The sequence below is a fragment of the Schistocerca americana genome, chromosome 8 (assembly GCF_021461395.2).
Source record: "Schistocerca americana isolate TAMUIC-IGC-003095 chromosome 8, iqSchAmer2.1, whole genome shotgun sequence".
NCBI lineage: Eukaryota > Metazoa > Arthropoda > Insecta > Orthoptera > Acrididae > Schistocerca > Schistocerca americana.
The window spans coordinates 310751146-310766161 of record NC_060126.1 but is presented as its reverse complement, the minus strand read 5'-3'; positions in this window follow the sequence as shown (position 1 = coordinate 310766161).

Here is a 15016-nt window from a genome sequence, read left to right as displayed (position 1 = left end):
TTTTTCTTGTGGAGGTGTTGGTCATTTGGCTCGCTAGTCTTCAGAGTGTAAAATGGGCGAGAAACCGCCGGGAAAGGTGATCTGTAAAGTTTGTGAGTATTGAGTGTATCAGTCAGTTATTTGTGTTTATAGCATTACTTACGGTAAGTTATAAAGCACGCAAAATGATAGAAACGCGTGCTGCAACTACTAAAGAGAATGTTCCTGCTTTAACAGAGCAAGTTTGATTGTTAACAAACGAAAATTCTCTCCAGAAGCAGAAGCATGAGTAATTTCTTCGTAGATTTGAGGGTTTGGAAACCGTTCAGACACAATTGGAGATGCTCTGTGGTCTAATGTCGAGCCACTGAAAGCAACACTGCTGAAACAAACAATTATAATAGGAACTATATCATTTATAATCAACTGTAACAGCAATAGTATCGCAGATATATTTGATGAATACTTATTGGCTCTTGCTGCTGCTCTAGATGTCTGTTTTGCAACATTTGCGAATTTAGAAGGCCAGTGCTGCTGCCTGTGCTGTTGGGCAACTGATGCTGCTGGTGCTCAGGCATTTGATAGCATAAAATGTTACTTGACGTGCGTCCCCCGCCTCAAGAGCCCACTGGCCGAAACGGGTCGATACTGAAACGCCATCGGATTCCTCAAATGCTATACCAGGGAGGGAGGGTGGAGAAGTGGAGAGGACGTGAGAGAGAGTGGTCGAGACCGAAAGCGCTATTATGTAAGAGCAAACAGTAACCAATTAATTAAGTTGTTATCTTATCAGGAGTCAGGGGTCAATTCGCAAATCAGGTAAGAAATGCGCTGAAATATCCATTGTCGGGGGTCTGGGTCACGTAGGAAACGAGAAAAAAATGCTCTGTAATTTCCACTGCCATCCTACTCTCACCTCAGCATCATTTGATTCGCACTTGAATCTGTCTACGATACCTGCGGTTACCTCCGGATATAAAAAAAATTATGTAAATTTAAAACGAGCCGAAATACACTAACAAGGGAACCTCCCCATCGCACCCCCCTCAGATTTAGTTATAAGTTGGCACAGTGGATAGACCTTGAAGAACTGAACACAGATCAATCGAGAAAACAGGAAGAAGTTGTGTGGAACTATGAAAAAAATAAGCAAAATATACAAACTGAGTGGTCCATGCGCAACATAGGCAACATCAAGGACAATGCCAGCTCAGGAGCGCCGTGGTCCCGTGGTTAGCGTCAGCAGCTGCTGCAGAGTGAGAGGTCCTTGGTTCAAGTCTTTCCTCGAGTGAAAATTTTACTTTCTTATTTTCGCAAAGTTATGATCTGTCCGTTCGTTCACTGACGTCTCTGTTCACTGTAATAAGTTTAGTGTATGTGTTTTGCTGGATTCATATTGCCCACGGAATACATCTCACGTATTTAATGCACTCTCGTCCAAAGTAGCGAACAGTCAACTGCCAGCCAGGGAGCCTCGATGTTTGTTTAGGTGTAGCGTCTCCATACTAAGGTGCAGTTACCTCGCATCGGACGGACGGACGGACAGATAACAATTGTCTGAAAGTCATCTTTTCTCTCGAGGGAAGACTTGAACCAAGGACCTCTCGTTCCGCAGCTGCTCACGCTAACCACGGGATCACGACGCTCCTGAGCTAACACTCTCATTGATGTTGCTTATCTTGCGCATGGACTACTCAGTTTGTATATTTTGCTTATTTTTTTTATAGTTCCACATAACTTCTTCCTGTTTTCTCAATTGATCTGTGTTCAGTTTTTCAAGGCCTATCCACTGTGCCAACTTATAACTAAATCTGAGGGGGGTGCGATGGGGAGGTTACCTTGTAAGAGTATTCGTAAAACAGTTATCATCGCCTTGAGTAAATAAAGTTAGGTAATTATTTTTTTTACAGGTACATACGTGGCACACGTTGAAACTCCTGCGCCACAATACTATAGCACACCGCTAGAAGAGCTAAGACAATATGGTGTTGTCTGATGAGACAATCGAGCATTGTTTCGTTATTTTGTTTTCAGAAGTAGCCATCAGGTTTGACCTGGCACACCTCCAGTGCCGCACGATACTCCACTTTATCAATCGGGTGCACCGTTTGTTTCCACTGTTAGCGAGGTACTACTTTACTGTGACCTGGTGGTTTCAGAGAGTACCATGAGTTGACTCTTGTACTGTTACGTGCAGACAAACAAAAACTTAATTACTTAACCTCATTTTTCGGAGGCTGTGATGCTCTGCCACAAGCAACGTCATGAAAAACGCGGTACTGCGGTTGACGCACCTGGTAGAGTAGTTCCTTGAGACGAGCTTCCCCACGCACGGCTTCATCTTCCTCCTCAGGTAGTATTTCGTCGTAGCTGATGGGAACAGACCCGAGGCCGTTCTTGGACACGAATGGTGCCACGTAAGCGACAGCATGACTCAGCGTTTTATCTTCGAAGCGCATGCGGACATACTTGAGTATCTCTGCGAGGAACGCAGCACGTGACTGACTCATGTCCACCAGATACGAGGCCGTATCCTGCCGGAAGGGCCTCGATATGAAGAACCAGTAGAGGTCCTTCTTGGCAGCGAGCACCTCGGGAGGCATGCCTTCATCGGGAACGCAGCTGAGGATCCCCAGCCAGTCGAGATTGGGTAGAGCCTGCGCACTCGCTGACATCTCGCTCTTCATCTCCTGATGCAGGTGATCGAGCACAATATCTATGTCACGGGCCAGACCTGTGGTGCCACTGGCCAGCTGCTTCAGCTTCAGCAGAATGATCTTCAGCTGCATATGCGATTTCTGCTGCGTACTAATGCCTTTCAGAATTTCTCTCACGTTGCTGCTTGGCGACGACAAGTACTTGAAAATGGCATCCAGAGCAGCTTTTCCTGCTGGTGAAAGACTCTTTCGCGGTAGAGCCTTGAACAAGTTACTGAAATCCAACGTTACAATGTTGACTTCTGTCTTGGTCTTGACATATACCTTGTGGATAGTGGGGGGCATAGATCCCAAGTCTTCGTAATCAATGTAAGGTTCAAGTTCTGTAATAGCTCGCTTCACTTTCGTTGACACATGTGGGTTTTTGAGCAAATGTTTAAAAATGTTATGTAGCAGGGCACCTTGTGTGGTGAAGTTTACCGGATTGAAATTTTCAATATACTTTTCGAAATCATTCGAAGTGAATAAGTCCATGATAACATTAAGAAATTCTTTAGAGGCGTTAGCCCTAATTATCTTGAGTAAGTCTGGGTAGTCGATCTTGAAAGACGCTCTAGTTTTGTTGAGAGCTGTCTTATGTGACTTGTATTGTGTATCAAGCGGTGGCAGGCCCTCTGGCTGTTTCTGCTTCTCCTTTGGTCTGTTGGCTTCTTTGTCCCTAATGTAAAGAAGTAATGCTGAAGTGTGGGGTGTTAAATCACGATTATAATGTTCGAGATGAAGCAGAACACATTCCAAAATTTCTATTTTTCTGCGTGGCTTCGAGTCGCTGATCCAAGGCAGAAAATCTTTAAGGGACATGTTGGAATATTCCATGACGTCCCCGATTATGTTCAACTCGTTTTTGACGTCGTGACTTGCGTCACCAGGTAAGAGATGCACTAACACATCGTATGGGGTGTCTATAACCTTGCACCCAGTCTCGACGTAGAGCTTCTTTCCGCCGTGTCCTGTCGGTCTCACTTCGGCAGATAACTGCGTAACTGCCTCTTTCACTGCCTCAGGAAGCTCATGTTTAAACCTGAAGAATGCGCTCAGTAGCTCGTCAACGAAATCCTTGTTAGTATTCATCTTGAGAATATTCAGAACTGCGAGGTACTTCTTTGACTGTGGTGTCCTCAGGAAATTCAGCAGGGCCGTTACGTGGGCCTTCGGTGCCGACTCAGAGAGCGTCTTGACGATAGTATCTGAATGTAACCTGTAGGTCTCGACAGCAGTGACATTCATATTCATGTAGAAGCAACGGTTCTTGGAGATGACTTCGATCAGATACCTCCCAGCTATCTGAGTGTCAACACATGTCTCAGGGATGATGTCCATAGTGTCAGGATTAATGCAGGCGATCTTAGTGGGAGGTGGTGCAGCGCCGATGCCACCTTCCTGTACAAATGGAAGAAGCAGTTTTGCAGCCTCTTTTGTTTCATATTCGTACGTATAGCTGAGCCAAATGTGTACCAGGAGCTTTTGCAGTAGTTCTGTCCCCGACGAGTACTTCTTTGCATCGAAGTTCTCTAGCTTTTTGTGCAGATCGCCTTGCGTTAGAAACGCATAGAGGTGGAGCTTAGCCTTGGCTGGTGCCTCCGATGGTATCAGGTCTATAAGTGCTGGGAAGTCGGTAACATTGGCAGCGACACCAGAGCTCGAGAAAGCACAGACCTCCACCGAAACACTGGCGTTTGGTGTTAGCCTCTGAATGCCAGACGGCATTTGTGAAGTGAAAGCCTCTGCCGGTACTGAATGCTCCGATTCTGTAGTTGTCCGTTCTCGTTTGGGTTGCATCTCCACCCAATCATTTACATCGACACCCGTGTTGCTCCATTTAAACGGATGGGCGCAGTCCACATAGACCTCCTGTCGCTGCTCCGACTCCCCTCCAGTCTTAACATATTTGACCAGTTCTCTGAAGGTTTGTCTGAGTGAAAGTGGTACGCTGACGTACTCGGAAAGATGTAGCAGCAAATTCTTGACGAGCTCACTGCGTGTTTTGTAGGCAAAGAAATTGAATGAGGTAACCACTTTGTGGAAGTCGTACCTATTGAAATATTTCTGAGCAGTTTCTCTGAGGATCTCTGGCACGTCCTCTCTGAACGCGGACATAATGGATGGCAGTCGTAATATCGGCACCAGATTTTCATCATTAGAGTGTGCGCACCTTTGGTTCAATACCTTGATAAGGCCTATCGGCTCACTATGCATTTTCGTCAATGTGACTTTACTTCTGTCTATGCAGATAATTCTATGTGTGGGAGATCTGGCACCATTTCCTTCATGTCTCACATACTGCAGAGCTTTTAGCAATTCTGGTCGTTCATCAGCTGAAATTATGTCACTGGAAGAGAGCTCCCAAAGTATATGATGCAAAAGGTCGCCTTGGGTATTGAACAATGTGAAATCCGTTGTAAGAGCAATTTCTAATTGTACATTGATCCTCGTGAGCATATCTCTCAACTTAAGCAGTAGATGCTGATTTGAACTACTATCAAGGGCATGCAACAATAGATCAACATCAACTGTTAAAAGCTCCAACTTTCCCTGAAGCAAACAGGGTTGTGGTATCAGTAGTTGGCCAAATGTTGTAGTATTCATGACATCAACATTTTGAGTCAAAGCAGGCAATTCAGTGATGTTCTCAACATGGGTGAATTCTGCAGTATTTTCCAGTGTATTTGTAACAAGTGCAGTAGCTACATAGGTAGATCCTGCGTGTGTTATTCCTTTTGGAATTGTTGCACGAGTTCCTTCAGATTTGACAGTAGTTGCTGTAACAGTTTGTGTTCCCAGTGTGCTAACAGTCGTTGGCGATGATCCTAAGGAAGTTTCTGGCTCTGTGAATGGGACTGCAGTACTCACAGGTATCACTTCCTCTTTGGATGTAGTTTCAGTTCCTACAATTTCTACCTTAATAGTCCTGGTTTCCCCAGAGGTCGTTGGCATCTCAATCGTAGTCGGGCTTACTGTTGGTTTTACTTCTGTTCTTGGTGTTGTGGTTACAGATACATAAGTCGCTGATGTACCAGTAGAGAGTACTGTTGCATCTGATGTAATTCGTGATACTGTAGTTTCCTTAGCAATGGTTCCTTCAGTTTTCACAGTGGTTTCCGTAGCATTCTGTGTTCCCAGTGTGCTGAATGTGGTTGGTACAGTTCCTAATGAAGTTTCTAGCTCTGTGAGTAGGACTGTTGTACTCGATGATGGAACTAATTCTTTGAATGTAGTAGCAGTTTCCACATTTTGCACTACTGTAGTCTCTTTGGTTCCCAAGGATGTTGTTGGTATTTCATATGTCGTCTGTGTTACTGATGTTGTTCCTTCTTTACCTGGTGTTGTGGTTACAGATGGATGAGATAATGATGTACCAGTAGATAACACTGTGGCTTCTGTTGTAGTCCCTGTTACTGTGGTGTCCTTAGGAATGGTTTCTTCAATTTCGACAGTGGTTGCCGTAGCAGTATGTGTTGCAAGTGTGCTGACAGTGGTTGGCGAAGTTCCCAGTGATGTTCCCAGCTCTGTGAATAAGACTGCTGTACTCGCTGATGGCACAATTTCTTTAGATGTAGTTCCAGTTTCTACAACTTCCACTGTTGTAGTCCCTTTGGTTCTCACAGACGTTGCTATTTGATACGTAGTCTGTGGTACTGTAGTAGTTCCTTCTGTTGCTGGTGTTGTGGTTACAGATGGATAAGATAATGATGTACCAGTAGATAAAACTGTGGCTTCTGATGTAGTCCCTGTTACTGTTGTTTCCTTAGGAATGGTTCCTTCAGTATCGACAGTTGTTGCCGTAGCAGTATGTGTTGCCAGTGTGCTGATTGTGGTTGGTGCAGCTCCCAATGATGTTCCTAGCTCTGTGAATAAGACTGCTGTACTCGCTGATGGCACAATTTCTTTGGGTGTAGTTCCATTTTCTACAACACTCGCCGTTGTAGTCCCTTTGGTTCCCACAGGTGTTTGTATTTGATACATAGTCTGTGTTACTGATGATGTTCCTTCTGTTGCTGGTGTTGTGGTTGCATAAGGATAAGATAATGATGTACCAGTCGATAACACTGTGGCTTCTGATGAACTTCCTGTTACTGTTGTTTCGTTAAGAATGGTTCTTTCAGTTTTGACAGTGGTTGCCGTAGCAGTATGTGTTCCCATTGTGCTGATTGTGGTTGGGGCATTTGATGTTTCTTGCTCTGTGAATAGGACATATGTACTCGATGATGGCATTAATTCTTTGGATGTAGTTCCAGTTTCTGCAACTTCCGCTGTTGTAGCCCGTTTAGTTCCCACATATGTTGGTATTTGATACGTAGTTTCTGTTACTGTTGTTGGACCTTCTGTTCCTGGTGTTGTGGTTACAGATTGATACGATAATGACGTACCAGTGGATGGTACTGTGGCTTCTGATGTAGTCCCTGTTACTGTTGTTTCCTTAGGAATGGTTCCTTCAGTTTTGACAGTGGTTGCTGTAACAGTATGTGTTCCTATTGTGCTGATTGTGGTTGGGGCATTTGATGTTTCTTGCTCTGTGAATAGGACGTATGTACTCGATGATGGTATTAATTCTTTGGATGTAGTTCCAGTTTCGACAACTCCCACTGTTGTAGTCCCTTTAGTTCCCACAGATGTTGGTGTTTGATACGTAGTATCTGTTACTGTTTTTGGACCATCTGTTCCAGATGTTGTGGTTACAGATTCATAAGATAATGACGTACCAGTCGATAGTACTGTGCCTTCTGATGTAATCCCTGTTACTGTTGTTAAGTTAGGAATGGTTCCTTCAGTTTTGACAGTAGTTGCTGTAGCAGTATCTTTTCCCATTGTGCTGATTGTGGTTGGTGCAGTTCCAAATGATGTTGCTGTCTCTGTGAATAGGACTGATGTACTCGCGGACGGCACTAGTTCTTTGGATGTAGTTCCAGTTTCTACCATTTCCACTTTTGTAGTCCGTTCAGTTCCCACAGATGTCGTTGGTATCTGGTATGTAGTCTGTGTTACTGTTGTTGTTCTCCCTGTTCCTAGTGTTGTGGTCACTGATGGATAAGATATTGTTGTACCAGTCGATAGTACTGTGGCTTCAGATGTAGTTCCTCTTACTGTTACTGGTGTTGTAGTCTGCTCAGTTCGCTTGAAACAACCATTCTCTAAAGTTATGGAGCATTTTGTTTTGAATTGTATATACTCTGCACCACATTCAGTGTGCTTAATGTATTGAATTAGCTGAGCCACTTGTCGTCCATACTCGGATTGTGAAAGCCTTGGCTTAAGATATAACAATACCCCTTCAAGGAGTTGTGCCTTTGTTCTAAAACTTTCAATTTGTATTCCATTCAATAATAGAGAAACATCTACATTGATGAACATTTGATGAGCGTTTTGTATGAGTGCATGAGGTGTTTTTTCGTTCAGTGTGCAGAGCAAAGAGTTTATAGGAATAACATCTATCGAATCAGCATACTCATTACTACAATGGGAATTTTCTTGTTTTATTATTTCCCCTTGGTTGAGACAAAGGACTAAAAATTCAGGATTTTGGTTTCCTAAGTAATCTGTCCTAATATTACTCATTATTTTTGTGAGGATTCTTCTTTCTTCATCGTCAACTAGTGACTGCGCTACTAAAAACTTAGCTATAGAATGCAAAAGATCCGTCTTTGTATTGTAGAGTGCCATGTCTAACTTTTGAATGAGAAATATTACTTTTTTGGAAGTAAATAATTGAATGGCTTCTTTGTAAAACGCTTCATCACCCAGAAACTCAACAATTTCTAGCAAGGATGGCACATTCACAGTTATCACACTAACAGCAGTGCTTGGCACACAAGGCTTAGGAATAATAAAATCACAGACTTTCGTACCAAAAATGGTAGATGGCCCTATGCCTAACTCACTTGTAATACCTGTATGGGTAACTTGTGGAAATGTAACTTCACTCTTGGTTGTGGTAGCCATTGTTGTATACGTCCCTATTGTCCTGTTGGAAGTTGGTGCAGTCCCTTGTGAGGTTATTGTTTCTGTCAATGGGACTGAGGTATTCGTTGATGATACTAATTCTTTGGATGTTGTTCGAGTTTCTACAACTTCCACTGTTGTAACCCCTTCGGTTCCCACAGATGTCGTTGGTGTCTGGTATGCAGTCTGTGTTACTGTTGTAGTTCCTTCTGTTGTTGGAGTTGTGGTTACAGATTGATAAGATAACGATGTACCAGTGGATAGTACTGTGGCTTCTGATGTAGTCCCTGTAACTGTTGTTTCCTTAGGAAGGGTTCCTTCAGTTTTGACAGTGGTTTCAGTAGCAGTATGTGTTCCCATTGTGCTGATTGTGGTTGGTGCAGTTGATGCTTCTAGCTCTGTGAATAGGACTGATGTACTCGATGATGGCACTAATTCTTTCGATGTAGTTCCAGTTTCTACAGTTTCCACTGTTGTAGTCCCTTTTGTTCCCACAGATGCTGTTGCTATTTGATATGTAGTCTGTGTTACTGTTGTTGGACCTTCTGTTCCTGGTGTTGTGGTTACAGATTCATACGATAATGACGTACCAGTCGATAGTACTGTGGCTTCTGATGAAGTCCCTGTTACTGTTGTTTCATTAGGAATGGTTCCTTCAGTTTTGACAGTGGTTGCCGTAGCAGTATGTGTTCCCATTGAGCTGATTGTGGTTGGTGCAGTTCCAAATGATGTTTCTAGCTCTGTGAATAGGACTGATGAGCTCGTGGACGGCATTAGTTCTTTCGATGCAGTTCCAGTTTCTACAACTTCCACTGTTGTAACTCCTTCAGTTCCAACAGATGTCGTTGGTGTCTGGAATGCAGTCTGTGTTACTGTTGTAGTTCCTTCTGTTGTTGGTGTTGTGGTTACAGATTGATAAGATAACGATGTACCAGTGGATAGTACTGTGGCTTCTGATGTAGTCCCTGTAACTGTTGTTTCCTTAGGAAGGGTTCCTTCAGTTTTGACAGTGGTTTCAGTAGCAGTACGTGTTCCCATTGTGCTGATTGTGGTTGGTGCAGTTGATGCTTCTAGCTCTGTGAATAGGACTGATGTACTCGATGATGGCACTAATTCTTTCGATGTAGTTCCAGTTTCTACAATTCCCACTGTTGTAGTCCCTTTTGTTCCCACAGATGCTGTTGATATTTGATATGTAGTCTGTGTTACTGTTGTTGGACCTTCTGTTCCTGGTGTTGTGGTTACAGATTCATACGATAATGACGTACCAGTCGATAGTACTGTGGCTTCTGATGTAGTCCCTGTTACTGTTGTTTCATTAGGAATGGTTCCTTCAGTTTTGACAGTGGTTGCCGTAGCAGTATGTGTTCCCATTGAGCTGATTGTGGTTGGTGCAGTTCCAAATGATGTTTCTAGCTCTGTGAATAGGACTGATGAGCTCGTGGACGGCATTAGTTCTTTCGATGCAGTTCCAGTTTCTACAACTTCCACTGTTGTAACTCCTTCAGTTCCAACAGATGTCGTTGGTGTCTGGAATGCAGTCTGTGTTACTGTTGTAGTTCCTTCTGTTGTTGGTGTTGTGGTTACAGATTGATAAGATAACGATGTACCAGTTGATAGTACTGTGGCTTCTGATGTAGTCCCTGTAACTGTTGTTTCCTTAGGAATAGCTCCTTCAGTTTTGGCAGTGGTTTCAGTAGCAGTATGTGTTCCCATTGTGCTGATTGTGGTTGCCGCCGTTGATGTTTCTAGCTCTGTGAATAGGACTGATGTACTCGATGATGCCACTAATTCTTTGGAAGTAGTTCCAGTTCCTACAATTTCCACTGTTGTAGTCCCTTCTGTTCCCACAGATGTTCTTGGTAATTGATATGTAGCCTGTGATACTGTTGTTGTTCCTTTTGTTTCTGTTGTTGTGGTTACAGATTCATAAGATAACGATGTACCAGTCGATGGTACTGTGGTTTCTGATGTAGTCCTTGTTACTGTGGTTTCCTTGGGAATGGTGCCTTCAGTTTTGGCAGTTGTTGCCGTAGCAGTATGTGTTCCCATTGAGCTGATTGTGGTTGGTGCAGTTCCAAATGATGTTTCTAGCTCTGTGAATAGGACTGATGAGCTCGTGGACGGCACTAGTTCTTTCGATGCAGTTTCAGTTTCAACAACTTCCACTGTTGTAACTCCTTCAGTTCCAACAGATGTCGTTGGTGTCTGGAATGCAGTCTGTGTTACTGTTGTAGTTCCTTCTGTTGTTGGTGTTGTGGTTACAGATTGATAAGATAACGATGTACCAGTTGATAGTACTGTGGCTTCTGATGTAGTCCCTGTAACTGTTGTGTCCTTAGGAATAGTTCCTTCAGTTTTGACAGTGGTTTCAGTAGCAGTATGTGTTCCCATTGTGCTGATTGTGGTTGCCGCCGTTGATGTTTCTAGCTCTGTGAATAAGACTGATGTACTCGATGATGCCACTAATTCTTTGGAAGTAGTTCCAGTTCCTACAATTTCCACTGTTGTAGTCCCTTCTGTTCCCACAGATGTTCTTGGTAATTGATATGTAGCCTGTGATACTGTTGTTGTTCCTTTTGTTTCTGTTGTTGTGGTTACAGATTCATAAGATAACGATGTACCAGTCGATGGTACTGTGGTTTCTGATGTAGTCCTTGTTACTGTGGTTTCCTTGGGAATGGTGCCTTCAGTTTTGGCAGTTGTTGCCGTAGCAGTATGTGTTCCCATTGAGCTGATTGTGGTTGGTGCAGTTCCAAATGATGTTTCTAGCTCTGTGAATAGGACTGATGAGCTCGTGGACGGCACTAGTTCTTTCGATGCAGTTTCAGTTTCAACAACTTCCACTGTTGTAACTCCTTCAGTTCCAACAGATGTCGTTGGTGTCTGGAATGCAGTCTGTGTTACTGTTGTAGTTCCTTCTGTTGTTGGTGTTGTGGTTACAGATTGATAAGATAACGATGTACCAGTTGATAGTACTGTGGCTTCTGATGTAGTCCCTGTAACTGTTGTGTCCTTAGGAATAGTTCCTTCAGTTTTGACAGTGGTTTCAGTAGCAGTATGTGTTCCCATTGTGCTGATTGTGGTTGCCGCCGTTGATGTTTCTAGCTCTGTGAATAAGACTGATGTACTCGATGATGCCACTAATTCTTTGGAAGTAGTTCCAGTTTCTACAATTTCCACTGTTGTAGTCCCTTCTGTTCCCACAGATGTTCTTGGTAATTGATATGTAGCCTGTGATACAGTTGTTGTTCCTTTTGTTTCTGTTGTTGTGGTTACAGATTCATAAGATAACGATGTACCAGTCGATGGTACTGTGGTTTCTGATGTAGTCCTTGTTACTGTGGTTTCCTTGGGAATGGTGCCTTCAGTTTTGGCAGTTGTTGCCGTAGCAGTATGTGTTCCCATTGAGCTGATTGTGGTTGGTGCAGTTCCAAATGATGTTTCTAGCTCTGTGAATAGGACTGATGAGCTCGTGGACGGCACTAGTTCTTTCGATGCAGTTTCAGTTTCAACAACTTCCACTGTTGTATCTCCTACAGTTCCAACAGATGTCGTTGGTGTCTGGAATGCAGTCTGTGTTACTGTTGTAGTTCCTTCTGTTGTTGGTGTTGTGGTTACAGATTGATAAGATAACGATGTACCAGTTGATAGTACTGTGGGTTCTGATGTAGTCCCTGTAACTGTTGTGTCCTTAGGAATAGTTCCTTCAGTTTTGACAGTGGTTTCAGTAGCAGTATGTGTTCCCATTGTGCTGATTGTGGTTGCCGCCGTTGATGTTTCTAGCTCTGTGAATAAGACTGATGTACTCGATGATGCCACTAATTCTTTGGAAGTAGTTCCAGTTTCTACAATTTCCACTGTTGTAGTCCCTTCTGTTCCCACAGATGTTCTTGGTAATTGATATGTAGCCTGTGATACAGTTGTTGTTCCTTTTGTTTCTGTTGTTGTGGTTACAGATTCATAAGATAACGATGTACCAGTCGATAGTACTGTGGTTTCTGATGTAGTCCTTGTTACTGTGGTTTCCTTGGGAATGGTTCCTTCAGTTTTGGCAGTTGTTGCCGTAGTAGTATGTGTTCCCATTGAGCTGATTGTGGTTGGTGCAGTTCCAAATGACGTTTCTAGCTCTGTGAATAGGACTGATGAGCTCGTGGACGGCACTAGTTCTTTCGATGCGGTTCCAGTTTCTACAACTTCCACTGTTGTATCTGCTTCAGTTCCAACAGATGTCGTTGGTGTCTGGAATGCAGTCTGTGTTACTGTTGTAGTTCCTTCTGTTGTTGGTGTTGTGGTGACTGATTGATAAGATAACGATGTACCAGTTGATAGTACTGTGGCTTCTGCTGTAGTCCCTGTAACTGTTGTTTCCTTAGGAATAGTTCCTTCAGTTTTGACAGTGGTTTCAGTAGCAGTACGTGTTCCCATTGTGCTGATTGTGGTTGGTGCAGTTGATGTTTCTAGCTCTGTGAATAGGACTGGTGTACTCGTTGATGGCTCTAATTCTTTCGATGTAGTTCCAGTTTCTGTAATTTCCACTGTAGTAGTCCCTTCTGTTCCCACAAATGTTGTTGGTTTTTGATATGTAGTGTCTGTAACTGTTGTCGATGCTTCTGTTCCTGATTTTGTTGTTTCAGATTGATAAGATAATGATGTACCAGTCGATAATACTGTAACTTCTGATGTAGCTCCTGTTACTGTTGTTTCCTTAGGGATGGTTCCTCCAGTTTTGACAGTGGTTACAACTGCGGCGTTTGTTCCCAGTGTGCTGATTGTGGTTGGTGCAGTTCCAAATGATGTTCCTTGCTCTGTGAATCGGACTGATGTACTCGATGATGGCACTAATTCTTTGGATGTAGTTCCTGTTTCTACAATTTCCACTGTTGTAGCGCCTTCGGTTCCCACAGATGTCGTTGGTGCCTGGTATGTAGACTGTGTTCCTGTTGTAGTTCCTTCTGTTCCTGGTGTTGTGGTTGCAGAGTGATAAGATAATGATGTAGCAGTCGATAGTACTGTGGCTTCTAATGTAGTCCCTTTTTCTGTGGTTTCCTTGGGAATGGTTGCTTCAGTTTTGACAGTTGTTGCCATAGCAGTATGCGTTCCCATTGTGCTGATTGTGGTTGGAGTAGATACTAATGCTGTTCCTAGCTCTGTGAATAGGACTGATGTACTCGCTGATGGCGTAAATTCTTGAGATGTAGTCTCAGTTTCATAAATTTGTCGATGAGTAGTCCCCACTGAAGCTGTTTGTTTGGTGGATGTCTCAGTTCGCTGTTGTGAAGTAGTGGTCGTGGTTGACATAACATTGCGCTTGAAGCAACCGTGCTCCGAAGTTATATAGCATTTTGTTTCAAACTGTATGTCCTCTGCACCACATCCTTTGTAGTTAATATACTGAATCAACTGAGCTACTAAGCGTACATACTCGTCCTGTGTAAATCTTGGTATAAGGAAAATCAATATCCCTTCGAGGAGTTGTGCCTTGGTTCGGAAATTTTGAATTTGCAGTCCGTTCAGTGAGAGAGAAACATCTACATTGAGGAATAGATGATAAGCGTTTTGTACAAGAGCAAGAGGAGTGTTTTCCTTCAAAGGGCAGAGTAAGGAGTCTATAGGAAACACATCTATCATAGTCGCATACTCATTCTCACAAAGAAAATTTTCTTGTCTTATTATTTCCCCTTGCTCGAAACATACAACTAAAAATTCAGGTTCTTTTTTCCCTAAGTAATCTGTTCTAATATTATTCAATATTTTTATGAGAATGTTTACTTCCTCATCGTCAACTACCGAGCTTGCTACTAAAAAGTGAGCTATTGAATAGAGAAGCTCTGTCTTCGTCTTGTAGAGCGCCATATCTAAATGCTGAAGGATAAGCGTTACATTTGTACCAGTTAATAATTGAATAGATTTCTTGTAAAACAATTGATCACCTCGAAAATCCACAGTTTCCAGTAATGACGGCACATTTACAGCTATCACACCTACAGCAGTTCTTGGAACACAAGGCTTCGGAATACTAAAATCACAAACTTTCCTACCCAAAGTGGTAGATGGTCTCATGCTTGACGCACTTGTAGTACCTCTATGGGTTACATGTGGAAACGTTACATCAGTCTTGATGGTGGTAGGCATTGCTGTATATGTCCCTAATGTTCCGTTGGTTGTTTGTACAGTCCCTTGTGATGTTGAAGTTACTGTCAATGGGACTGAAGTACTGGTTGATGGCTCTAATTCCTTGGATGTAGTACCTGTATCTACAGTTTCCACCTTTGTAGTCCCTCTCGACCTCACAGATGTTGGTATTTGATATGTAGTCTGTGTTACTGTTGTAGTTCCTTCTGTTTTTCTTGTTGTGGTTACAGTTTCATAAGATAATGATG